The sequence below is a fragment of the Pezoporus flaviventris genome, unplaced genomic scaffold, assembly GCF_033815535.1.
Source record: "Pezoporus flaviventris isolate CSIRO_AGI_PZ_B2104156 unplaced genomic scaffold, CSIRO_AGI_Pfla_v1 ptg000176l, whole genome shotgun sequence".
NCBI lineage: Eukaryota > Metazoa > Chordata > Aves > Psittaciformes > Psittacidae > Pezoporus > Pezoporus flaviventris.
This window is the reverse complement of record NW_026892724.1, coordinates 55,571-79,956: the sequence shown is the minus strand read 5'-3', so window position 1 is coordinate 79,956 and position 24,386 is coordinate 55,571. Positions and strand designations below refer to the sequence as shown.

Here is a 24,386-nt window from a genome sequence, read left to right as displayed (position 1 = left end):
CGGGTTCATCCTGCTCCTGGTGATGGTGCTGGGTACAGTCGGGATTCATCCTGCTTCTGGTAATGGTGCTGGGTGCAGCCCGGGTTCATCCTGCTCCTGGTGATGGTGCTGGGTACAGTCGGGATTCATCCTGCTTCTGGTAATGGTGCTGGGTGCAGCCCGGGTTCATCCTGCTCCTGGTGATGGTGCTGGGTACAGCCCGGGCTCATCCTGCTCCTGGTGAAGGTGCTGGGTACAGTCGGGATTCATCCTGCTTCTGGTAATGGTGCTGGGTGCAGCCCGGGTTCATCCTGCTCCTGGTGATGGTGCTGGGTACAGCCCGGGCTCATCCTGCTCCTGGTGATGGTGCTGGGTACAGCCCGGGCTCATCCTGCTCCTGGTGATGGTGCTGGGTACAGCCCGGGCTCATCCTGCTCCTGGTGAAGGTGCTGGGTACAGCCCGGGTTCATCCTGCTCCTGGTGAAGGTGCTGGGTACAGCCCGGGTTCATCCTGCTCCTGGTGACGGTGCTGGGTACAGCCCGGGTTCATCCTGCTCCTGGTGAAGGTGCTGGGTACAGCCCGGGTTCATCCTGCTCTTGATGATGCTGCTGGGTACAGCCCGGGTTCATCCTGCTCCTGGTGAAGGTGCTGGGTACAGCCAGAATTCATCCTGCTCTTGATGATGCTGCTGGGTACAGCCCGGGTTCACCCTGCTCTTGGTACAGCCAGAGTTCATCCTGCTTCTGGTGATGGTGCTGGGTACAGCCTGGGTTCATCCTGCTCCTGGTCATGATGCTGGGTACAGCCAGGGTTCACCCTGCTCTTGGTACAGCCAGAGTTCATCCTGCTCTTGGTGATGGTGCTGGGTACAGCCTGGGTTCATCCTGCTCTTGGTACAGCCAGGGTTCATCTTGCTGTTGGTGACAGTGCTGGGTACAGCCCGGGTTCATCCTGCTATTGCTGATGGTGCTGGGTACAGCAGGGCTGTGCTGTGCGTCATACGGGGTGGGTGTTGGCTATGGGCAGCCCATTGCTGCCATCACCCAAACCCATCTGCAAAGGGCTGATGGCAGGAGGCAGGCTGGGGTGTTGTGCTGGACGTCCCCACGTGCTGCACCACCCGCATGCCACGACCAAGGAGGCACCAGGGTGGCATCAGGGCCCCACAACCCATGCTGTGCCCGACATGGTGCCATCTCCCAGCCCCACAAGCATCCTCATCGCCACGGTCGAGGCTGTGGGGCTGCGGTGCCCCCTTGCTCAGTGGCTGCGTGACACGGGGCAGGGCGGCTCATGAGGACACTGCAGCTGCAGCCGAGCCCTCTGCTCCTCTGGTGTATAAATAATGCAGCCCCGAGGCGCGTTGGCAGCGCCGCGCACGCCTGCAGCCCTGGCACAGCACCGGGTGCTGTCACCAAAGCCACCCCTTGGAGGCGAACCCCTGCACCCCATTGCCGCCCATGTGCTGTCCGTGCGGTGCTGGTGCTGCTGGGGTGCCTGCAGTGACCCCACACGCGGGGACATCCTCGTGGCGCTGGTGGCGCTGGTGGCAGTGCACAGCTTGCATGGTTGCCATGGCAATGAGCTGGCGCTAACGAACCCGAGTAAACATTAACGAGGGAGAGCCCCATGTGGGGCGGTGGGAGGGTGCGGGGACCCTGTGTGGGGCTGGGTGCTGCGGCGGGATAGGATGCAGTGGGTTAGGATGGTTGCGTCCCCGTTAGGTGCTGCGGGAGGGTTAATGGTCAGACTGGGAGCGATGGGTGGCTTTGGGGGCAGGATGTCTGCGTTTCCTGGAAGATCCCATCTCTGAGGACCCAGGGGTTTCTGAGTCCATGCAGCACCCATGGGTTCAGGCATGTGGGGGGTGACTCAGATCCCCTCATCCCCTGGCCTCACTGGGGTTTGGGTGGGGGTCAGCCCTCGCAGCGTGCCCAATGTCCCCTCCAGCGCTCCATGGTACCATAGCTCATTAACCAGAGGTGCAGGTGCCCCGGGTCCCTTCCTCCTCCCCAAGGGCTCCTAATGAAGGGCTGCTAATGAGCGCCCGTGCTCCCTGCTCCATTCCCAGCCTTGGGGAGAGGCTGGCTGGCGAGCAGGCACCTGGGAGCGATGCTTTCGGAGGCTTTAAGGGATTGAGTGGGCCCATGGATGCTGGGCTGTCTGGGAGCTCGGAGCCCTCATTGCATCTCTGCAGCACAGCATCGTACCTGGGCACAGGGCTCAGGGCTGTCACCATCCTGCCCGGTGTGCAGGACGTGCCTTGTCCCCATCTCCTCGGTGCAGGGCGGCTGTGGGCTATGTGCTATGGGGGCCATGTACCTCTGTTTCCCCTCCTGGGGGCTCAGGCTGGGCATGGGGACATGGGTTGGGTGATGCTCATGTTGGTCCCCCCAGCCTCACTGTTGTCCCTGTAGCCCCATCATACAAAGCCACCCAACCCCTGGAAACCCCCTTTGGGTCTGTCTGTATGAGGGTGCTCTGGAGGGGGTCATTCGAGGGTCTGTGGCTCTTCTGCACCCCAAAAGTAACCCAGTGGTACAGATGCAGTTCAGGGATGTGGGGACCCTGGCAGAGATGGGCTGGGGAGGGTCCTTAGGCTTGTCCCCCTATTTCGGAGGCTGGAGTGGGGGGCAGCCCATCCCATACAGAGCCATGGACCCACAGTGGGGCTGTAGGAGCCCTAATCCTCTGTGACAAGGGGCCCACTCCGCGGTGGCTGATTGCAGTGTCCCCAGCTGAGGATTAGGGTTTAAAGTGGGGAAGGAGCAGCGGGAGCAGATGAGCTCCTGAGCAACAAAGCTCCCTTTTCCCTGCAAGGCCACTGTTATTCGGGGTCTCATTAAAAGCTGACAGGAGACAGTCGGGGTGAGGGCTGCGGTAGGGGATGAAGCCACCCCAAGGTCCCTGTGTCCCTCCATGGTATCCGAACGCCAGCCCCTGGCCCCGACCGCAGCGTTTCTGGCAGGGCAGAAGGCAGCGAGGTGCTGGGCTGGCGGAGGAAATCCAAACTGAGCCCCGATGAAAGGGGCTTTGTGTGCCCGGGAAGGAGCAGCCCTTCTCCTCCTCCTCCTCCTCCTCCTCCTTCTCCTCCTTTTCCCGCTTGGCTGCCTGGGGGCAGCCTTGCCCTGGGTGCTGAAGGGAAACTGAGGCAGCCCCAGAGCCTCCTGACCTGCTCAGGGCTTTTCTCCATCGCTGGGGCCTAGAGCTGCTCCTTGGGAATGTGCTGGGCTCCTCCATAGGTGCCATCCCCTGTCTGTGGGACCAGCTAAGGAAGTGGGGAAGGAACCACAGGGACAGAGGGACACTTCCCCCATGGCTCTTCATGCCACCAAGGACCACCCTCTCCCCCAGTGCCACAGCCTGCCTCAGTTTCCCTTTCACCCCTTGTGAGCACTGTGGCTGCCATGCACCACGGATCACCCTCGGGGGGGGGGGGGTTCAACCCACACTGGTGACCCCAAGGGATGTGGCCCCTGGGAAGGGGACATGTTGCTGTTGCAGGAGGAAGCTGACGGGAACGCCGCTCCCATGGTCCCATTGCAGGGAGGAGGATGGGTGCCCTGCCCCAGTGGGTGGCAGGGGCTTGTTCTCCGCCTGGACGGGAAGATGAATGAATTCCATTACGGGATCGCGGTTTTATTCCACGTGTCAGGGAGTCTGAGATTAACTTGCTCACCAGGCTGTGACAGACCCAGACACCCGCGTGCTCCGGGCATGGAGCTGCCGCAGACCCCACCGTGGCCTCCATGGCCATGCCCATCCTTGCTGCCATCCATTGGGAGCCCTCCTAGCACCTAGGGTGGGAGGCATCGGCCAAAGCAAAGGTCCTTTGGCCACCCCGGGGTTCACGTCTTACAGGGCGAGGGGTGAAGCATCATGGAATCACGGAATGTTCTGGGTTGGAAGGGACCCTAAAGCTCATCCATTAGACCACTAGACCAGGCTGCTCCAAGCCCTGTCCAGCCTGGCCTTAGACAGAGCACTGTGCTTGCTGGGAGGGAGCTGGGGAGGGGGACTGGGGGGTTTGGGGACCTGTTGTGATGGGGACACAAGAGGGTGACCCTCTCTTCTCTCAAGTGGCTGGGAGAGCATGTCAGGGATGCATCCCTGTGCACGGAGGCGTGCGGTGCCATGGGGCTGGCTGCTCTCCCCTCGCCGCCCCCCTTGCGCAGGCAGCTGGCTCTGCTTGCTGGAGGCTTTGCACATTCCAGTTCGTGGGTCACTCGCCTTCCAAACCTCTCCAGGGATGGAGCCGGAACAAACAACCCCAGGGCTCCGATGGTGCCCAGCTCTGCTTGCCAGCACCATGGGGGATGCCCACCCCTGACGGCTTTGGATGCTTTGGGGTGCTTTGGGGAGGTCCCAGTGAAGATAACTGGGAAGGGGAGGATGAGCCGAGGGACGTCTCCATGCAGCGTGTGGAGGGATGGATGTTTCGGGAGCAGTGGGATGCTGTGGTCGCCTCTGCTCATGGGGAGCTGGAATTATCTGGGGGGAACGGTGCAGGCAATAGGGCAACACAGTGAGCTTGGGAAGGCCGGGATGGGGTTTGCCCAGGGTGTCCTGGAATGCGCCTCCGGCCATCCCAGGGAGATGAAGGTTCCATTGGAGCGCTGGGAGCACACCAGGGAGGCTGGGCGGCGTGGGGAAGGTCAGCCTTGGCCAGATGCAGCCACTCCACCCTCCTCCAGTGCTTTGCACATTAATGCAAATGCACTGGCCTGAGTGGTTCATTAGCAGCATGTGGAATGGAATAATGCATCCGCATCCCATTAGCCTAATGAAAAAAAGGGAGCCGGCACCTGGAACAAAGCTGCTGACTCTTGGCTAGTGCTCTGCCTCAGCCATGCTGGGCTGGGGGGCCCTTCCTTTCCCCTCCCTTCCCGTCCTTTCCCATCCCTTCCTTCTCCCACTCTATTGCCTGCCCGTCCTCCGAGCATCCTCTCACCCGGTGCCACATAAGGGGCACCATCATCGTGGCGGGGTGCATCCCCATGGGTCCCGGCACATCACGCCTCTGCATCCCGGGATTTGAGGGGAGGTGGGGGGAAAGCCGAGCCGGGAATGCCGCAGAGGCACTGTGGGTGACGAGATGTCCCCATGTCCCTGGGGCTGGGAGCTGGGAGCCTGAAGGATTAGAGGAAACATTGCCAAACAAACCAGGCTGTGCCGGAACCAATTAGCCTCCAGCAGGCAGAGTTTCAGATGCTGTTATTTCTGCCTCTTCTCTTTGCTCTCCCTCCCTTCTGTCTCCCCCTTTTCCCCCCTTTCCCCGGCCCTCCCCAGCCCCTCCTGCCCGCCCCCAGCATCTCGGCTCTCGCCATTCCTCTCCGTGTCGGAGCTTGTTTTGGGCACTGGCTCTGGAGTGACTCATGCCGCGCGTAGGGGATTTTAAAAGCTTTCTGCTGTCGCTGGGAAGCCGGTTTGGGCTGCTCCGACACTGGGGGTGGAGCGCGATGCCTCGCAGACAGCCCTTGTCTGGAGAGCCCAGCAGCAAGCGTACCCCCGACCCCGACCCCTCCAAACCCACCCCCTGCTCCGGGGCTCGGGCACCCCAAAGCCGGCGGTTGAGTCACAGCCGAAACTTTCTCGAGCCGTTGGAGCTTCCTCCGCTGGGGCCCCTCTCCGAGGAAGTGGTTCTATGGGGCGTCGCGCCCCAGCCCCGGTGGGTGCCGCACACGCGGGTGATGGAGGTTGAAGCGTGGGAGATGTATTCTCTTCCCCTCCCCATTCTTCTTCCTTCCTTCCTTCTCCTTCCACCACCCTCAGCTGGCCATGGTCCTCCCCCCCCCCCCCCCCCTTTCCTTCATCCTCCTCCTCCTCCTCGCCTTGAGCTGTGCTGCTGAGGGACTGCAGCTCCCGTGGATCAGGAGGAGATTTAGGTCAAGCGCTCGACTGAGTCGAAACAGCCATCTGTGTGCGGAGGAGCCCGGGCACCCAGAGCCCCCGGCTTGGCACCGCAGGCACCCTCCGAGCCCCGCGACAGCAACAACACCCAAAGGGTTAATGAAGGGGGGGGGAATCCCCTCTGCCCACCCCCTGCATCGCCCCATTGGCACTGAAGGGCTGCGGCACCGCGCCAAGGTCGCCCTGACACGCCATGGTGGGTGCTGAGGGCAGAGCGGCGCAGGCAGCAGGCGCAGGCAGGAGGTGCAGGCAGGAGGGAAGCGCTGGCTGCCTGCCCGGAGCCGGGGCTCCTGGGTTCCTGCAGGAACAGGGTGGAGCAGGAGGAGGCCGGGAGCTGGTGTCATCCCGGCCCTGGTGGAGGGAAGCGTTTCCCTCCCCATCGGGGTGTGGGACGCGCACGGAGCCCTGCCTCAGTTTCCCCATAGGCAGCACAGGCAAGCGGGGAGCCGCGGGTGCCCCACTGCGCCCCACAGCAGGGAGGGGATGGACGTGGCCCCTCCTGCTCCCCACCTGCAGCTTTTTCTCGCTCTCTGTGCTTCCTTCCGGAGCCTTTTCTCGCTCACGGGTGGCTGTGGCTGTGCCTGTGCGCACGCAGGGGGAGGAAGCTGGTGCCAGACGGGACTTCCCGCCGTGCTCGCTTTGGTGCTCCCCAGCTGGGGCAACGAGTTGTGCCTGGCCTCAGGCCGGAGCCTCACCGGGCACAGGGATGCTCCCGGGTACCTGAGCCCATCCATGCCCTGCCCACACCACACCGGGCCCCTGGGGACCCCGCGGATCTGCGTGTTGTGCTTGGTAAGGAGCTTTGCCCGGCTGGGCAGCATGGTAATCCCGCCTTGGCTGGGCGGGGATTATGTGTGGGGAGCCTGGAGCACCCAGGAGCCGGCAGGCAGCTTTGGGAAGTTGGGGTTTCCCTCTGCTTTTGGCCAGGAGGGTGACAGGGACATCCTAACCCTAACCCAGGGACCCTGGTTTGCCCAGGCACAGGGGGAAGCCTGGTGTCCCTGCAGCATCACCAGGCAGGGTGCTGGCAGCCCTGTGCTGTGCCAGGAGGGACCGCAGTTGAGCATCCCTGCATCCTTCCCCTGCATCCCTCCATCCCTGTGGCTGTTGTGGCAGCGTGCACCGAGGCAAGGTGGCTGCAAGCAGGGCCACGCAGGCAGCGTGTGCAGAGGGAGCAGGGCTTGGGGACAGCCCCCTGTCAGGGGTCCTATCCTAGCTTCCCAGGTCCCCGAGCGGGCTTCGAGGGGGCTGGTGGATGCCGGGAGCTCGTCGGTTCTTTATGGTCTCAGAGGGCTCCATTAATTCTTTAAATATCCAGGCTTTCCAGGTGGGTTTTGTTGAAAATTAATTTCCGGAGCTATTTTAATTTTGCTGTATTTAATTTGCTGTTTATTTTAATTAATTAACATCGGAAAAATCTCTCCTCCCGAGCATCCTGCAGCCGTCTGGGGTGGCTGTGCATGGGAGGCGAGAGCAAGGGGGTGGCATGGGTGCCTCAGTGGGGAGGGTGCCCAGTGCGTGCAGTGCCCTGCACAGACCTTCCTGATGCTGTGGTACCTGCTCCCTGAGATGAGGATTGAGAGGTGGTGAGGCAGGGCTCATCCCAGCTCCATCCCCAGCTCCATAGGGTCTGCTGGGATGCTGGTGCCTGTCCTGGCTGGGAGATGGCTCAGGTACGGCCTGCAGCCACCTTCCTCCTCCTCTTTCCATTGCTGGCTGGGGAGCTGTGGGTCTGGCATCCATAGGGATGCAGTGCTTGCCACAGCAAACAGCAGAGCCCTGATGTAAAAGCCCATCACGGAGGTATTTTGACCCATTAAGGGATGCAGGGCTGAGCTCAACCCCACACTCCCATCCCTGCATCCCCTCTGGAGCTGCAAGGGTGCCCCTGGGGGGGTAGACAGGAGAAGGGGGAAGGGATGTGGCTGGAGCCGCCTTCCTCCAGATGAAGGCCTCTGGTCTCTTGCATGTCTAGACGCTGCCACACACCTAATGTGGTTCTTGGCAGGAGCCGTGCCTGCTCTCTCGAGGTTAATTGTGGTGCGCAGAGCTCTGCAGACAGATAGCCCTGCTCTGTGCTGCCCCCAGAGCCCTGCCTCGCCCAGCCCCTGCCTTGTCTGTGCCCCCCCCAAGCGATGCTGAGACCCCCACGGGGATGCTTGGACCGCCTCGGGGATGCTGAGACCCCCCCTGGGATGGGGATGCAGAAGGGATGCTGCTGTGCCCAGATGTGGTTTGGCGTGCAGCACAATAAGGGGGGGTCCCCTGTTTTGGGGAGCAGCCGTGGTGCTGGGGGTGTTTTGTGAGGGTTGCCAGCGGCTCTGAGGGGTTTGGAGGTGGAGGAGAAGGGCCTCTCCCTCGCCAGCTTGTCCTCCTGCCTGCTCTTGGCAAGGCGGCTGGGCTAGATAAGGGGAAGCACAGCGGGGGGAGCTGGACAAAGGCAGAGCCTTATTCAGCCTGCGTGGCCGGATCCAGCCTCCGGAATGGGAGCTGGGCTGGGAAGAGCCGTTTCATCCTCCAGACCCAACATCTGGTGGAAAGCAGGGCCAGAGATAGGGAACAACGGGGGTGCTGCAGGGTGAGCCCTGGGGCTCGCATGGATCCGAGCTGCCTGGGATGGGCTGGATGAGGCCATTCCCAGCGGCTGCTCTTGCAAAGGAGCCCAGAGGTGCCTGGGATCCACAGGGAGCAGCCAGAAAGCGGCACCTTCCTGGGAACACTGTGAGCAAACACTGCCTCCAGCTCCATGAGCCTGGCCCCATGCATAGGAACCGGCTTTCCCATGGGCAAACCAGTGCCTTGCCAGGCCTGATGCTGGCTCCTGTGTCCTGTTGTTGAGCATGGCTGAGAAATTACGTATCCCAATGTGGGAATCACAGCAGCTTGCCACAGGGATCCCAAAGCATGATGTCCCCTCGCCTCACATGTGGCCATCACCAGTACTGGGGTCCAGGTTCTGTGTCCTGGAGCCGTGTGGGCCCCAGAACCAGCACCCACATGGCATCCCAAGGGAATGGGGCAGAGGTTTCAGTGCGAGCTCTGTTTTGGTTTGGGGTTTCATCATGTTTTCATGGCAGGGAATTTCCGTTCCTAACCAAAGACAAGGAAAAAAAGAGAAAAAAAAAGAAGTAAAAAAACCAAAACCAAAGAAAAAACCCACCCTGTGCTGATTTTTTGCCAAAAAAATGGGATGTTTCCATTCTTGTTTTGGCTTTTGGCAGCCCCAAACTGCAGCCAATGGAAGAAAATATCTGTGTGGAAACGCTGCCGGCCTCCTCCGCGCAGCGCAATGGCTGGTGCAGGGCTGGGAGCTCCTGTCCCTGGAGCTGGGCGGCTTTGAGGGGGATTTGGGGAGCTTTTGGCATCAGGACCTTCCCTGCAGCACGCAGAGGGCATTGCCATGAGAACGGGAGCATTGGTTTAGTGGGGAGCATCCACACGGAGCAGCGAGCGGCTGCAAGGACACCGGTGGTGAGCAGAGCCTGCGCTTCCCACTTGTCCTTGCAGCGGGGTCGCTCTCTCCTCCCCAGCTCCCAGCAGAGCCACGTTTGGCTTCCTCATCCTCCCCTCCTGGCATCACCCCAGCCTTCACCTTGCTTCACCCCGGGAGCTTTCGGGGGTCCCTGTGCTGCAGTCGGTGGGGTGGTGCTGCAGTGCTGAAAGGAGGTTGGGGGGTGTTTTTCCACACATCCCTGCTAAGGAAGCATTACAGTCGCCCAGGCATCTGTTCTGGCAGAGTGGAGCTAAAGAGCTTGTCCTGGGCTTGGCAAAGCAGCCGGCAGCTTTTCCAAGGGCAGCCTTGGCGGATGCGGAGCAGCAGGTTGACATTGCAGGGAGAGGAGCCTGGAGGAGGGGGGGTCCTGCAGGGAGGATGCTGCAAACCCTCTCCCCAAAGAGCTGTGTGCACCCGCAGGTCTTTGTTGGGAGCAGGGAAGAGCTGGTGCCAGTGCATCCCAGGCAGGGAGGATGCTCCGCCATGGAAAGGAGCAGGATTAGCCCCTTGCCTGCCCATGGGAGTGGGTTGCAGTGCCCTGCAGAGGACAACCACTATTAGAACCACTGGGTTTTGAGCTGCTTCTCATGTGTGTGACCCAGAGAGACCCCTTGGTGTCCCCAGGCTGTGCAGCATCCCCTGCCACCGCCACCTCATCACAATGGGTGTTGTGTCCTGCTGTCACCCAGCGTCACCGGGCTTGGCACTGCTGTTTGAAGGCACCATTGCTGCCACCCTCCTGTGGCACATCACCGTATCAGTGTCACAGCCCCACTGGTGGCATGGAGCACAGGCTGTATCCGTGCCTCAAGCCATCAGGACCAGGCAGGGGGATGTGATCAGCACGGATGGGCTGTGGGAGCCATGCCGGAGCATTGGGCTCGGAGCTGGAGCGTGTCAGGCACAGATGGGATCGTTAGTGCTGGGAAAAATTAGCCAGCCCCTTTTAAAAACCCAGACCTATGGTGGCAGTTCCCAGCGGAGCGCTCCATTAACATCCATCCCGGGCTGGATCCAGACCCACAGCCGCTGTAATGTGCCGCCATGTCCCCACCGCTGGGTCCTTCCCCAGCAACAAGCACCCATCCCAGCACTGGGTGACCCCATCCCCACGGGTGATCCCATCCAATCCATGCCATTTCCTATTCATGCTCTCGAGCCTCCTCTTTGCTTTCTGAACTGCAGTAACCACCAGAGGGAAGTTTGGGAGCGGTACGAGCCCGGCTCCAGCGGGAAGCGGTGCCCAGCATCACAGCATCGCACCGGGGGCTTCACCAGGGGGTGGTGGCCCTTGTGCTCTCCATCCCTCTATCCCTGCCCTTCATCCCCAGCTTCCAGAGGGGTGGAGGTGAGGCTGGTTTGGCGTCGCCAAAGGGGCTCGGGGCCCCCCCAGCACCGATCGATGCCTCTGCTCGCTCCCGCTTGCTTCTGTCTCTTTTTTCCCGTTTGTTTGCAGCCGCTTGAGGGCTCTTGTGATGAATCCAGCCTGGACACATTTCAACAGCAGCTGAAATGCAGCCCAGGGTGGGGGTGGGAGTGGGAGGGCAGCGGGGCCGGCCAGCACCAGAATGCAAAATGGTGCAGCGGGGCCACGGGGCCCATTGGCGCGCGGAGAAGGATGGGAGGGATGGATGTGATGCCTCGAGCCTCTGGGTTCTGTGGGTTGGCAGCGCGGGGCCTGAGTGGGGCTGAGGATATGGGGTGATGTGTGGCGAGTGGGTTCATCCTCTGCGCGTGCATGCTGCTGGGAGCTGGGGTGGGCTCCATCCAGCCCCTCGCTGCGCTGGTCCCGCTGGGCTGTGCTGGGACTTGGGGTCACACATGCAATTGGTAGGGGGGATCCGTGCTGGCTTCACCACCACACTGGGTGCCATCCATCCCCTCGTGAACCCACCACCCATCCTTCCATCACTGTAAAACATTGGCTTTTTGATGAGACAGGCACCAAACCTGAGCACAAGGAAGAGGGCGAGCATCACCCGCACCCAACCACAGGGGGTGATGGCAGCAAAGCGGGGTGCAAAGGGGGGCAGGTGGAAAACCGGATCCTTGGAGAGCCCCTTGCAGCGGGAGAGGTGGCAGCTCTGTGGTGCTGGGTTTGGCTGTGCTTTGGCAGCTGGGGCTGCAGGAAGGAGCGGGACGTGTCTGCGCGCAGATGCGTACGGGTGTGCGCGCAGGCGGGAGGAATAATTAGTTCCTACTCCAGCACTTCTCACTCAAAGTGCTTCTTAAAAGCCTCCATTCATTAGTGCTCACGGCTCCCCCGAGGTGCCGTGTCCTGGTTCTCTTCCCCCCACCGACTCCCCACCTTCCCCGGAGCAATTGGGGATGCTGCGCCAGGGATGGGGAGGGGGATGCTGCTGCGGATGCTGGGTCCTTGTGAGACTCGAGGATGGTTTTTGGGGTGTCCCCTGTGCCAATGGGGCTGCTGGGGTACCTTGAGCACCATGGCATGATGTGAGTTCCCATCGAGGCTGAGCCTGGAACGCCGATAGGGAGCGTGGGATGCTGGGAAAACCCGTGGGTGCAGTGGGTGCCACCGGCAGCTGCACCCTGGGGTGAGCAGTGCCCCTCACTGGGGTGAATGGAGCGGCACAGCCCAAGTACCCCATCATGGGCCAAGCTCGGGGGTCACCAGACAGAAGGACAGAGGATGCTGGCTGGTGCCGGTGCTGCTCAGACCCCAGCCCCAAGCAAGGGTGCTGGGTGCTGGGTGCTGGACTGGGTGCTGGTGCGTGCCCCGCTGGGGCGCAGAGCCGGGCAGGCGCTGGTTGAGGGCCTCCTCTGCAAACCCTAACCTTATTTTCCCAGGTCCGACGCCAGTTTCCATGGAAACAGCCAGGAGCAGAAACGGGAACCAGAATCCAGAAACGCGAAGCCTCAAGCTCCCGTTCGCCTTCCTGGATTCCTGCTCCCGGTGGGCCCCGGATGGCGGCTGGGCACAGGCCATGGGGCACCCACACTCTTGGGGTGCAGGGCTGGGCACCCTGCGGGGTTTGGGTGCTCCTGTGCCCTGGCATGCTGCAGCACCCATGCGCGGTGCATGGTGTATGGGGATATGCATGGTGTGTAGTGCTGTGGGGTACTGCAGGCAGGGGTGCTGCAGGCAGAGCTATTGCAGGCAGCACCATGCACAGGCAAGTGCAGACAACAGCTGTGTCTCGATGGTGCCCAGGGGTGGGTGTGATGTGTCCATGTGCTCCTGCATGGACACACGTACTTCGTGCATGTCAGTAACGGGTGCTGTGGATGTTCAGCGTTACCTCGGCACTGGGGTCCTGAGGTGTTCCCCGCTCCCATCCATGTCCTTATGGCCCCATCCCTGCCCTGATGTCCTCAGGACACAGAGGGGATGCCATCAGCATGGAGAGGGGGACGTGAGTGCTGGATGCTGCTAACACAACCATGCTGTGTCCATCCAACCTGTGCCGTGCTGTGTCCATCCAGCCTGCGCCTTCCCCTCTGCCCACGTGCACGTGCTCACCTTGCACACGCGTGTGCAAGCCTCACCTCGCTATCCCTTGAGTGTGCTGCGTCCTGCCTGAGCTTCTAGGACCCCACTGGTGTCCATGGGGTGGGACATCGCTGTGTCACCGCATCACTCGGTGCCATCCCCATCCTCCCCACAGCATCCCCACACAGACCTCCCCACGCTCCCATTGGGCCATGGCACAGCCGGAGCTGCTCTGGGCGATGCGATCCCAGCACCCATCCCCACCCCACACCTCGGGGGTGACACCAGCACCGTCACGATGCGTTCCCCCCGCCCCAGCGCCGCAGCCATTGTGTGCACGCTCCGTAATACATCATTTACAGACGGACAGGTATTAAGATACATTATGGATAACTCACAGAGAGAGACGCTATTAATAATACAGACACATACAGAGGGAAGAAAAGTGCACACTTGATTTCCATGTTGCTACCAGGAGTTGTGAGGCTGGCTCTGGCTGCCTCTTCCCACACGTGACTGCAACACAGTGGGTAGCTGACAGCCCAGAGAGCCTGGCTTAGGGCCAGGAAAAAGCAGAAAACACAATGTCTGTGCATATCCTCTCTCTTAAAATAACACTCCAACACCGTCTGAGACGAATTAAAATAAGATCAGGAGCGGTCTTGCGAAGAGAGGAAGACGAAGAGGGGAAGGCAGGCAGGGAACGGCCGGGGCCGGGCGGCTCCAGCCCTGTGTGGGGAGGGACAGGGCTCGTTTCGCAGCGTTAAGAGCTGGAAACCACAACGGTGGAAGGAGAAAGAGGAGGCGAAGCGAGGGAAAAGCAGCTTCCCAGCGGGAAGGGAGCGATGCCGGAGGTGCTTGGCTTGTCCAGCACATGGCTGTCCTTTGGAGGGGAGCCGCGGCAGGGCGGGGGATGCGAGCTCAGGCTGCAATGATGGAGAGCATCAGGAATTTCCTGCAGCTGAGGAACACACCAAATACCAGAGTGCGAGAGGGAGCGGAGGAGAGCAGGGTGCCGGGGAGGGAAGGAGGAGGAGGAGGAGGACGGGGGGGGGATATGCGCAAGGGCTTGAAATAACGGGCAAGGGCAGGGGGCAGCGGGGTGAGGGGCGCCGGGGGGGGGGGGGGGGTGGATTTGGCGCTTTGGGGCTTTTTCCATCTCTTTGGCTTGCTTTTAGTGCTGCCTTTTTGGAAGGAGGTGCCCCACGGTGCTGCCTCTGCCCGCCTGCCTGCTCCATGCCTGCTCTTTCCTCCCTTCCTTCCCCTGCTTGGGGATGGATGGGGCTGTGTCCCGCAGCTCCCTGCCTCTGCCATGGGGCTGAGGGAGCCTGGAAAACAGGCACATCCCTGCGGGGTGGTGTTGTAGGAGAGCGGGGGCCCTTTGGGGGGGTCCCACTGTGCAGGCAGCTGATGCCCAAGGAACCACGGCAGCGCATCCCACACATGGAACGAGTTTGCCAGGCGCCTTTTGGCCACGCTTCTGCTTCTCCCTGGGCCGGGCTGGGTTAAACACAACAGCCCAAAATCCCCGAGGCCACTTGCATCCAGGTGCAGCCCGACCTCTCCCTCCTCCTCCTCCTTCTCCTCCTCCTCGGCCACCCCCCTGCATCCAGCTCCTGGCTGCATCCAGCCCTGGCTCCCCCGGGGATGCTGGGGGGCCGGAGGGGAGGGGAGATCAGAGGGGGCATCTTGCAGTGCCGGGATCCAGGTAGCCAGAAGGTCGCACTGAAAAGCTGGAAATGGAGTTTGGAGCTCAGCAGAGCTGCTGAAATCCAGCTTGGAGGAGGAGGGGGGAGAAAGAGGCAGTGGAGGGAGCAGCGGGGAGGGGACTGTGCCCCACACATCTCGGGGTGCTGGGTGTCCCCTCGGAGATGCTGTGTCCCACCGCTGAGCATCACAGGGAGGCACTGGGGGGACCAGAGAGGGGTGAAGAGGAGGCAGCAAGTGCAGTGCCGAAGGCTTTGCAGCCCCCTCATCGGGTGCCTCCCGTTTCCCAGTGATTCCAGGCCGCGGCGTCCCTGCCATCCCACGCGAGCAGTGACCCTCACCTGGACCGGGATGCGGAGTTCATTAACAGGCTCCAGCCTCCCAGCACTGGGGGTCAGGGAGCAGCAGCCCGAGGTGTGGGGAGCGGCTGGAGGGCTTTGTTGGGCCGGTGCCCCCCCCCCGAGCCCTTCAGTCCCCACATCTGGGCATGCAGCATCACTGCACAGGGATCCGGCAGGCGCCCGTGGGGCTGCCAGCGCTGCATCCCTGGTTCCCTTCCCTGCTGTAGGTGCAGGGGATGCCCTGGCCCTCCCCAGGCTGGATCTCTTGGGCCATTGCGTGCCAGGAATCCCTTTGATCTCCAGCACGGAGTGGGAAGAGGGGCCCAGAGGTTGCAGAGGGACAGGGCTGCAGCCTGGGGCAGGGGGGTCAGGGGCCCTTGGGCCCCTCCCTGGCTCATGGACCTGGGGCCAAGGGGCTGCCATGCACAGCGTCACCCTGCCTGGGCTGGGGTGCTTCTCATTAAGCATCAACTAATTGCCACCTCTGAAAATGGGGGGGCGGGGGGGTGGTGGTGGTGGTGAGGGGGGCTGTCCTTTAGCCTATGTTTGTACCCCAGTGCCCCACATCTGTACCTGGCACGTGGGCAGGGTCCCCCACCGTTTTGGGGGATGCTGGAGCATTGGGGGAATACTGGAGTAATGGGGAGTGCTGGAGTACTGAGGGGGTTCTGGAGCATTGGGGGGTGCTGGAGTAATGAGGGGGTGCTGGAGCATTGGGGGGGTGCTGGAGCATTGGGGAGTGCTGGAGTAATGAGGGTGTGCTGGAGTATTGGGGGAGTGCTGGAGCATTGGGGGGATGCTGGAGTATTAGGGATGCCTGGTGTAGTATGCTGGAGTATTAGGGGTGCCATGGGGCTGCTCATAAGGGACGTGGGGGCACCCTTGCTTGTGCTAAGAGCTGCAGGCCTGTCCATCCTCCCCCCGGAGCCTTGCCAGCAGGGGCATTTCACCCTACAGATACCCCCCAGCAGCTCCCAGGGTGCCCTGTGCTCCCCATCTTCCCTTCCCACCCTGAACCCCCTTCCCTGCCTGCACATGCCTTTGCTCTGGGCCATCAGAGAGGCTGGGGGGGGTTGTGTGTGTGCGGGGGGGGGCGATACTGGCTGGAGCAAGTCTGAACCTGGCATCTGTCGAATGTCACCTTACCCAGACAGTCTGTGCTTCCCTGTCTCCATATCAACCGTTCTGCTCCAGCCACCTGCGGGGGGAGGCAGGGACGCCTTTGGGGAGGAGAACTCGATGTGCTGCGCTCTTGCTGCTCTCTTTGCCTCCCGCACCCCTCCCGATGCTCACCGGTGCTCCGGGATACAGGGGGGAGATGGGAACGAGCCCTCACTGCAGCACCCGGCCCCACCGTGCCTCAGTTTCCCCTCGCCGCAGGCTCTGAGCCCAGGCGCAGCTGCGGTGCAGGAGGGACCCGGGGCCTCTTCCAGCAGCTCCAGCATTCCCGGCGCTGTCCCGCTTCCCTGCGACCAGATGTTCTCACCCTCCGTGCATCCCATGGATGCGGCGGGGAGCTGGGCTCAGCGGGGGGGTGTGGGGCAGCGCAGCGGGGGGGAGATTGCAGCAACAGGGCTGTGTGTCTGGGGGGGTGCTGGAACACTGAGGAGATACTGGAGCATTAAGGGAGATGCTGGAGCATTGAGGGGATGCTGGAGTATTTCAGGGGATGATGAAGTATTTGGGGGGATGCTGGAGCATTGGGGAGATGTTGGAGTATTTGGGGTGCTGCAGCATTTGGGGGGTACTGGACGACTTGGGGATACGCTGGAGCATCAGGGAGGCTGCTGGAGCATTAAGGAAGATGCTGGAGCATTGGGGGACATCGCTGGAGCTTTTGGGCTGGCGGTGCTGGGGCACTGAGGGGGATTCTGGACCATGTGGGCGATGTCCGGTGCTCCTCCCTGCTTGACACCTGCAGCCGAATCCCATCTCCAGCAGTGCCGCGGGGTCGGGATGGGGCACGGCTGGGGATGCAGCTCCAAGCATGTGCGCTGCTCGTGCAGCGGACGGACACACGGGTGGATGGGGTGGGTGCAGCCAGCCAAGGACAGGCACCAACCACATCCTCGCCCTCCTCTCCCAGCCCTGCGCAGCCAGTGTGTAATTTCACCACAGTGCCTAAAGGAGGGACAGAAGTAAATTGACCTTTTCACCCTTTTTCCTACCAGGGGGATTAGAGCCTGTTTCCTGTTAAACCTCTCCAAGAAACTGGCTCCATCCTGCTCCCAGAGCAGGGAGGGGGACACCCCCCAAAGCCGCGGTTCTCCCCTCCCTCCTCAGCCAGCACCACTCTCCCAGCCCATCCCGTCTCCCATGGATGGGAAGCACCTTCAGGGTGGTTTCTCCCAAGGCCAGGACAAAAACCCCGACGTGGAAAATCGCTGGGAGGAAGGAACCGAAGGCGGGGAGTGATAAATATTGAAAGGGTGGGATTTCGATGTAGGCTGCAACAGCTGTGCCGGTTCCAGTGTCACACTATCTCTCCACAGGTTTACTGACCCATTTCCATTCACACGGCTGCCAGTATCTTAGCAACTGCAACAGTCCCCCAAGAACAGGCATATTGCCTGCTATTAGTGACTGCTGCAACTGTGTCAAGGTTAGAGCTCTTCCCTCCGAGCCCTGCCGACTTTGGGTTTGCGCCCAGAGCCATGCACAGGCTGCTCGGTCACATCTCCCCCCCAGCCTCAAGCAGTATTGGGTCCGGGTGTGCATCCCTTCCATAGAACATGCTGGTGGGGATGGGGTGGTTGGTGAGGTGATGGGTGGGATGCAGGGTTTGGTGGTGGGATGGATGGGATGCAGGAGAACACGGGGTTGGGTGCAGCATGGGATGCTGCGGGCGTTGGTAATGGCTGGGTAGATGATAGGGATGCTGTCATCTGGATGGGTGGCACCATCACCTCTCTGCAGCACTGCAGTGTCACAAGCAGGGCCAGACAAAGCTTGTGCCCTTGAGGGAGCGTGGAGCCATGGGCACAGCAAGAGAAGAGACTTGTGCCCCCTTGGAGTACCTTAAAGCACAGTGACAGTCCTCAGAGCAGGGTGGTGGGATGCAGGAGAACGCGGCGATGGGTGCACCATGGGATGCTGCGGGGCGTTGGTAATGGCTGGGTAGGTGATAGGGGTGCTGTCATCTGGATGGGTGTCACCATCACCCCTCTGCAGCACTGGGAAGGCATCTCAAGGTGGATGGGGCTGTGCTGATCCTGCCTGGGGCCAGGCAAAGCTTGTGCCCTTGAGGGAGCGTGGAGCCATGGGCACAGCAAGAGGAGGTACTTGTGCTCCCTTAAAGCACAGTGATACGGGGGGGAGGACTTAAAGCAGGGAGAGAGCAAGCAGCCCATGCAGGGAGGGAAACTGAGGCATGGGCAGGCAGAGCACCCCATCACCTCTGTTGCTGGGCACAGGGCTGAGGAGCAGCCCGGCGGTGCTGGGATGGGCAGGATGAGGCCCCCCCGGGCAGTGCTGCAGACAGCAGGCTCCAGAGCAGTGCGGCCGCAGGGACGCTGCGAGGGAAGCCACAAACATGATTTAAGGGGCTGGAGGGATTGATTTATTAACAGCAATTAAAAGCACTAAATACGCTGAGCTCAGGCAGGGAGAGGGGGGGCAGACCTGGCTGCTGGCTCCGGGGGGCGAGCCTGGCAGCAGGGGGGGTCTGGGCTGGACTGGGGCAGCTGGGGAAGGAGATGGGTGCTGGGGATGAGAGGTGAGGTAATGGGGTGCAGCGTCCTGCGGCTGGGATCGCAGCCAGGGAGGGGGTTGTACCAGGGATGGGTTTGCATCCAGGGAGGGCTTTGCTACCAGGGATGCACTGGGATTCAGGGATGGGTTTGTGTCAGGGATAGGCTTGGATTCAGGGATGGGTTTGAAATCAGGGATGAGTTTGTACCAGGGATGGGTTTGTAGCAGGGATGGGTTTGCTACCAGGGAGGGCTTTGCTAGCACAGATGGGTTTGGATTCAGGGGTGGGTTTGGATTCAGGGGTGGGTTTGGATTCAAGGATGGGTTTGGATTCAGGGATGGGTTTGGATTCAGGGGTGGGTTTGCATCAGGGATGGGTTTGGATTCAAGGATGGGTTTGGATTCAAGGATGGGTTTGGGTTCAGGGATGGGTTTGCATCAGAGATGGGTTTGCACCCAGGGATGGGTTTGGATTCAGGGATGGGTTTGCACCCAGGGATGGGTTTGGATTCAGGGATGGGTTTGCATCAGAGATGGGTTTGCATCCAGCGACAGGTTTGGGTTCAGAGATGGGTTTGCATCCAGCGACAGGTTTGGGTTCAGGGATGGATTTGCACCCAGGGATGGGTTTGCATCAGAGATGGGTTTGGATTCAGGGATGGGTTTGCACCCAGGGATGGGTTTGCATCAGAGATGGGTTTGGATTCAGGGATGGGTTTGCATCCCCAGATGGGTTTGCATCAGAGATGGGTTTGTACCCAGGGATGGGTCTGCATCAGAGATGGGTTTGGATTCAGGATGGGTTTGTACCCAGGGATGGGTTTGCATCAGAGATGGGTTTGGATTCAGGGATGGGTTTGCATCCCCAGATGGGTTTGTGCCTGGGGTTGGGTTTTTGCATCCCTGGAGGGCGGATGGTGGGATGCTGGGGGACAGGAGGCAGCTCCCCATACCCTGGAGGCTCTTCCAGGCCCCAGCTTGGTGCTTGTGCTCACTGAGCACTCAGCAGAGGGACGAGGCTGGTGGCTGATGGGCACCCTCAAGGCCGATGCGTGCGTGGGTCTGAGGAGCTGCTGGAGCAGCAGTGATGAAGCCTTGCAACATCCAACCCAGTTCCCGCTCAGGAAATCCCAGCTGAGAGCCCTTGGAGGCTGGGATTGTCCCTGGCCTTGTACAGACCTGCCCAGCCCCAGCTCCTCCATGGGGACCTGCTGGGGTCTGCGGTGCTGTCACCCTGTGGCTGGCAGTTCTGTGTCCCCACCAGGGTGCTGGATGCTGGAATGGGGCAGCGGGTTGTGCTCTGTATCCTCCCAGTCCCTGTGGCTGTCAGCACTGGGAGCACTGGTTCTGTTCCCATTCCCCAGTGATGTGCAGCATCCATCGCCTCCCCTGGGCTGTGTGCTGGAGCTGGGGATCCAGTGATGCTCAGGGACATGGGGGTGCTGCCTTTCTCCCCTCTCCCTCCACAGCATCCCAACGCTATCGGGGGGGGTTCAGGTTCCAGTTCAGATGCCCCATACAGAGCAGCAACCACACTGGGGAAGGATGCACCCACATCCCCATCTCTGCACAGGTCCCCTGTGCCCTGAGCTACATTGGGTGCTTACTGCCTCATCCCACTCTACCTGGGGGGACTGCCCCCCCCCCAATAGAGGAGCCCAGGGGGCTGTGAGAGCTGAATGGGAACAAAAGGTCTGTGGGGGCTGGCAGGGGCGAGTGGAGCCGGAGGCTTTGTGCTGACCCCGCTCCGGCTGCCCCGGCCCCGGCCTCCAGCTCCTGCAATGTCAGCGCTTCCCAGCAGCAATCCCAGGTACCGGAGCCAGCTGGGAGGTGGGAAAGCCTCCAGCAGCCATGGCGAAACCTCCCGGGGCAGGGTGGGTGCTTGTGTCTTGTCCCCAGCAATCAGCATGGGGCCACATGCTCTTGTCCGTGGGGTTGGAGCCATGGGGAGGTGCAGAGCATGGCATGGGTTGGGTGGTGACCATGGTGTGGGTGCTGCATCACCCTCTGCCTGCTGGTGGGGACAGTGGCTGTGGATGGAGGTGACCTGGGATGGAGGTGGCCAAGGATGGAGGTAGCCAAGGATGGAGGTGGCCAGGATGGAGGTGGTCAGGCATGGAGGTAGCCAAGGATGGAGGTGGCCAGGATGGAGGTGGCCAGGGATGGAGGTGGCCAGGATGGAGGTGGTCAGGCATGGAGGTGGTCAGGGATGGAGGTAGCCAAGGATGGAGGTGGTCAGGGATGGAGGTAGCCAAGGATGGAGGTGGCCAGGATGGAGGTGACCAGGATGGAGGTGGTCAGGGATGGAGGTAGCCAAGGATGGAGGTGGTCAGGGATGGAGGTAGCCAAGGATGGAGGTGGCCAGGATGGAGGTGGCCAGGGTGGAGGTGGCCAGGATGGAGGTGGCCAGGGATGGAGGTAGCCAAGGATGGAGGTGGTCAGGGATGGAGGTGACCAGGATGGAGGTGGTCAGGATGGAGGTGACCAGGATGGAGGTGGTCAGGCATGGAGGTGGTCAGGGATGGAGGTAGCCAAGGATGGAGGTGACCAGGGAAGAAGGTAGCCAAGGATGGAGGTGGTCAGGCATGGAGGTGGTCAGGGATGGAGGTAGCCAAGGATGGAGGTGGCCAGGGATGGAGGTAGCCAAGGATGGAGGTGGTCAGGGATGGAGGTAGCCAAGGATGGAGGTGGCCAGGGATGGAGGTGACCAGGATGGAGGTGGTCAGGGATGGAGGTAGCCAAGGATGGAGGTGGCCAGGATGGAGGTGACCAGGATGGAGGTGACCAGGGAAGAAGGTGGCAGAGATGGTCCCTGTGTCCCCAGCATCCTCATCCCCTCGCCCGCCACCAGCTGCCCAAGGGTTAAGGAGAGTTTGCTGCTCCTGCAGACATCAGTGACATCTCTGCTGACAACGCCACACTGAGCTGCTCTCCCCTCCCCGGCAGCACCAGCCTGGCCTCCCCCAGCCCCACGCGGCCCCCGCGCCGCTGCGGCCCCGGCACCTCGCCCCGGCAGCTTTGGCACAATCGCAATCCCGAGCGGAGCAGCCGGCTCCCCTCCTGCCCTCTGACCCGCTGTTGCTGTGGAAACTGCATCCCACACGTAGGATTATGGAGCTGGAAGCCGCAGGCTCCAAACTCCCCTTGCAAATCCAGGCGGCTCCTGGGGTCTCGCGGTGGTGCTGGCCGTGGGGTGCCTGCCCCTGCTGGGTGCTCGGGGGGGGTGGCAGCAGCACCGCTGGGCCCCCTGGTTTGCACCCACCGGCTGGTGGCACTGCCAAAAATTGCCCTGGTGTCACCACGAGGCCACCGGTGCCGCCTGACACGTCTGCTCCCCTGAGCATCGTTTCCCACTGTGCCTGCATCCCTGCATCCTGAAGGGCTTGGGTACCACCAGCACCCCCCCTTTCGCCCACCAGCACCCCGGGGAGGTGGGTCCATCCCAAGGACCCATTCCCAAACACATCCATGGGCAGCCCCCACCAGCACCCCCGACATCCCTAGGGACACGCAGCGTGGGTCCCCAGGCCTGGGTGGGTGCGGGGGAGAGCGGAGCGGTTTGGGGAGCTCTGTGGGCTGGATCTGTCTCGGCTTCTCCTCTCCCTGCCACCCGGGGAGGTAGGAGCTGAATTAATCGCGATCAATTAATGCTGCTGCAATCCTCATCTTCCTCCCTGCACCAGCTTTGTGCCGTCGCACCCGGCGAGGGGGGCCTGGTGTCCCCAGCAGCATCCCTCCAGAACCACACAGCCCCCCAGGATGGGGATTGGGGACAAGCAGGGTGCCCCCCAGCCCACGTGGGCACCCGTGCCCATGGTGAGCAGCCGTGCCAGGCAATCTGATGAGTGGGGATGGGGAGGGGACACAGGAGCCCCTCGAAGTCCCTGTGTGCCAGGGCTGGAGCGGGATGGTGGGGGGTCTGGATCCTGCAGTATACTGCAGCAAATGCCCTGCAATCAGCATCCGAATGAATCCCACCTTCCTTCCTTCCCCCACAACGTGCTGCCCTGGGCTACAGCTAATCTATTGTGCGCTGGGCTGCAGCCAGCACAAGCTGCAATACAGTAAATCCTTCTGCAGTATCCTGCAAGGGGACCGAGCCCAGCCGCAGCCGCTCGCCGCCTGCCACACAAAGCTGGGGGGCTGCAATGGGGATGGGGCGCAGGGGTTGGGGGCACAGGAGGGCGGCAGAGACCCAGGCTCTGTGCATGGAGCTCTGGAGCAAGGTGGGAAGTTCCCCAGGGAGTTTTGGTGCCCTGTGGATCCCCCTGGCCCCCCAGATCCCCACCATGGGGCAAGGGGACGCTCCATCCTCTGTCCCACTGAGCTTGGGGTTGGCCTTAAGCAATGCCACCACCATGGTCCCCACAAAGGTCCTGGTGCAGGGGTTTGCATCCCTTCCTCTCGCTCCTCATGGTGCCACCTCTCTTGTGCCTCAGTTTCCCCACTGGTACTAGTCCCACTGATGTCTCCTCCCTGCTCCTGCAAGGCAACTCCAGCACACGTGAGCCCTGCTGCCCTTCGCTGAGGGATCCTGCTCAGATCCTGTTATTATCCCTATTATTACTATTATTACTCTTATTATTGGGATGCTGGGGGGGGGGGCTCTGCGGCTCTGCCGGACCCGTCTTTGGAGAGCAAGGCATCCTTCAAAGGGAAGGCTCTCTGTCACCGCCCCACAGCAGCTGCGTTCTCCTCAATTAGAAGAGGTAATGAAGCAATTTATGGGCATCTCCAAAGTGATGTGTGAGTGACAGGCTGTGTATGAGCCGCGCCGGGGCTCTGCTGCCAACTTGTGTTCTTCCAGTCTTAATGGGAAGCTCCCCGGTGAGGATGGATGGGGGGGATAGGTGTGTCTATAGGTGTGTGTGCTCTGAGGTTCCTAACGTGGATCAGTGATGCTGGGAGAGCCGCGTGCCCTCAGCCCCCCATTCCTGGAGCCTGGCCCCCCAGGATGCGCTGTGTCACATGGATGTAACCAGAGCCTGGAGGGCAGCTGGGTGGGAGCAGAGTGGGGGGCTGGATGCCTGCATCCATGGGGAGAGTTGGCTGCAGCTCCCTGATTCCATCCACACCACAGGCACTGCCCACCCTGCTCCCTGCCTCAGTTTCCCCCTCATCCCCACATCCCCAGTGCTCCAACCTTTCAGCTCCTTGGGAGCCACCACAGCCTCAAAACAGGGAAAAGGGCATTTTGGGGCCATCTCTTCTGAACGGGGTAGAATCCAGTGAGCTGCCAATGGCCTCCTGCAGGTACCCAAAGGATGGGGGTCCCCTGGCTGTTTTGGGGACATGTGGGTCCCTGAGTACATGGCAGGGAGGGTGCAGGAGCATGGTAGTGCATTGTACCCTGTGTTGGTGTGATTCTGCGTGTGCACGTTGCACACCCATGTGCGTGTACCTGTGCACACCCGTGTGCACCCACCTGTGTGCACACCAGTGCCTGTGCATGTTCCTGTGGGGACACCCATGTAGGTACATGTGTACTTGTACCATGCGCGCACACATGCACCCCTCTCTGCGCACTCTGCATGTTCCAGTGGGTACCCCTGCACCCACGTAGGTGTGCATGTACCTGTGCGCACACATGTATGCACCCATCTGTGCATGCTGCATGCTGCTATAGCCATGGGTGCCCCTGCACCCAGGTAGATGCGTGTGTACCTGTGCGCACACACGTGCACTCTCTATGTGCATGCTGCATGCTCCTATACCCATGGGTGCCCCTGCACCCAGGTAGATGCGTGTGTACCTGTGTGCACACACATGTGCACCCTCTATGTGCATGCTGCATGCTCCTATACCCATGGG

The 24,386-nt window shown here is 61.5% G+C and overlaps 1 protein-coding gene across 9 annotated transcripts in view; it reads left to right on the top strand.

The window, feature by feature from the left end:
- Nucleotides 1-24,386, top strand: part of LOC133283423 (transcription factor Gibbin-like) — a 48,296-nt gene that overhangs the window by 9,971 nt on the left and 13,939 nt on the right. The window contains exon 1 of one of the 9 annotated variants that reach the window (XM_061480156.1): nucleotides 6,424-6,682. The exons of the other annotated variants lie outside the window; for them this stretch is intronic. The gene's annotated coding sequence lies outside the window, so the exon portion shown is untranslated. Of the gene's footprint in view, nucleotides 1-6,423; nucleotides 6,683-24,386 lie in introns of those variants that run through there. 9 annotated transcript variants of the gene reach the window in all.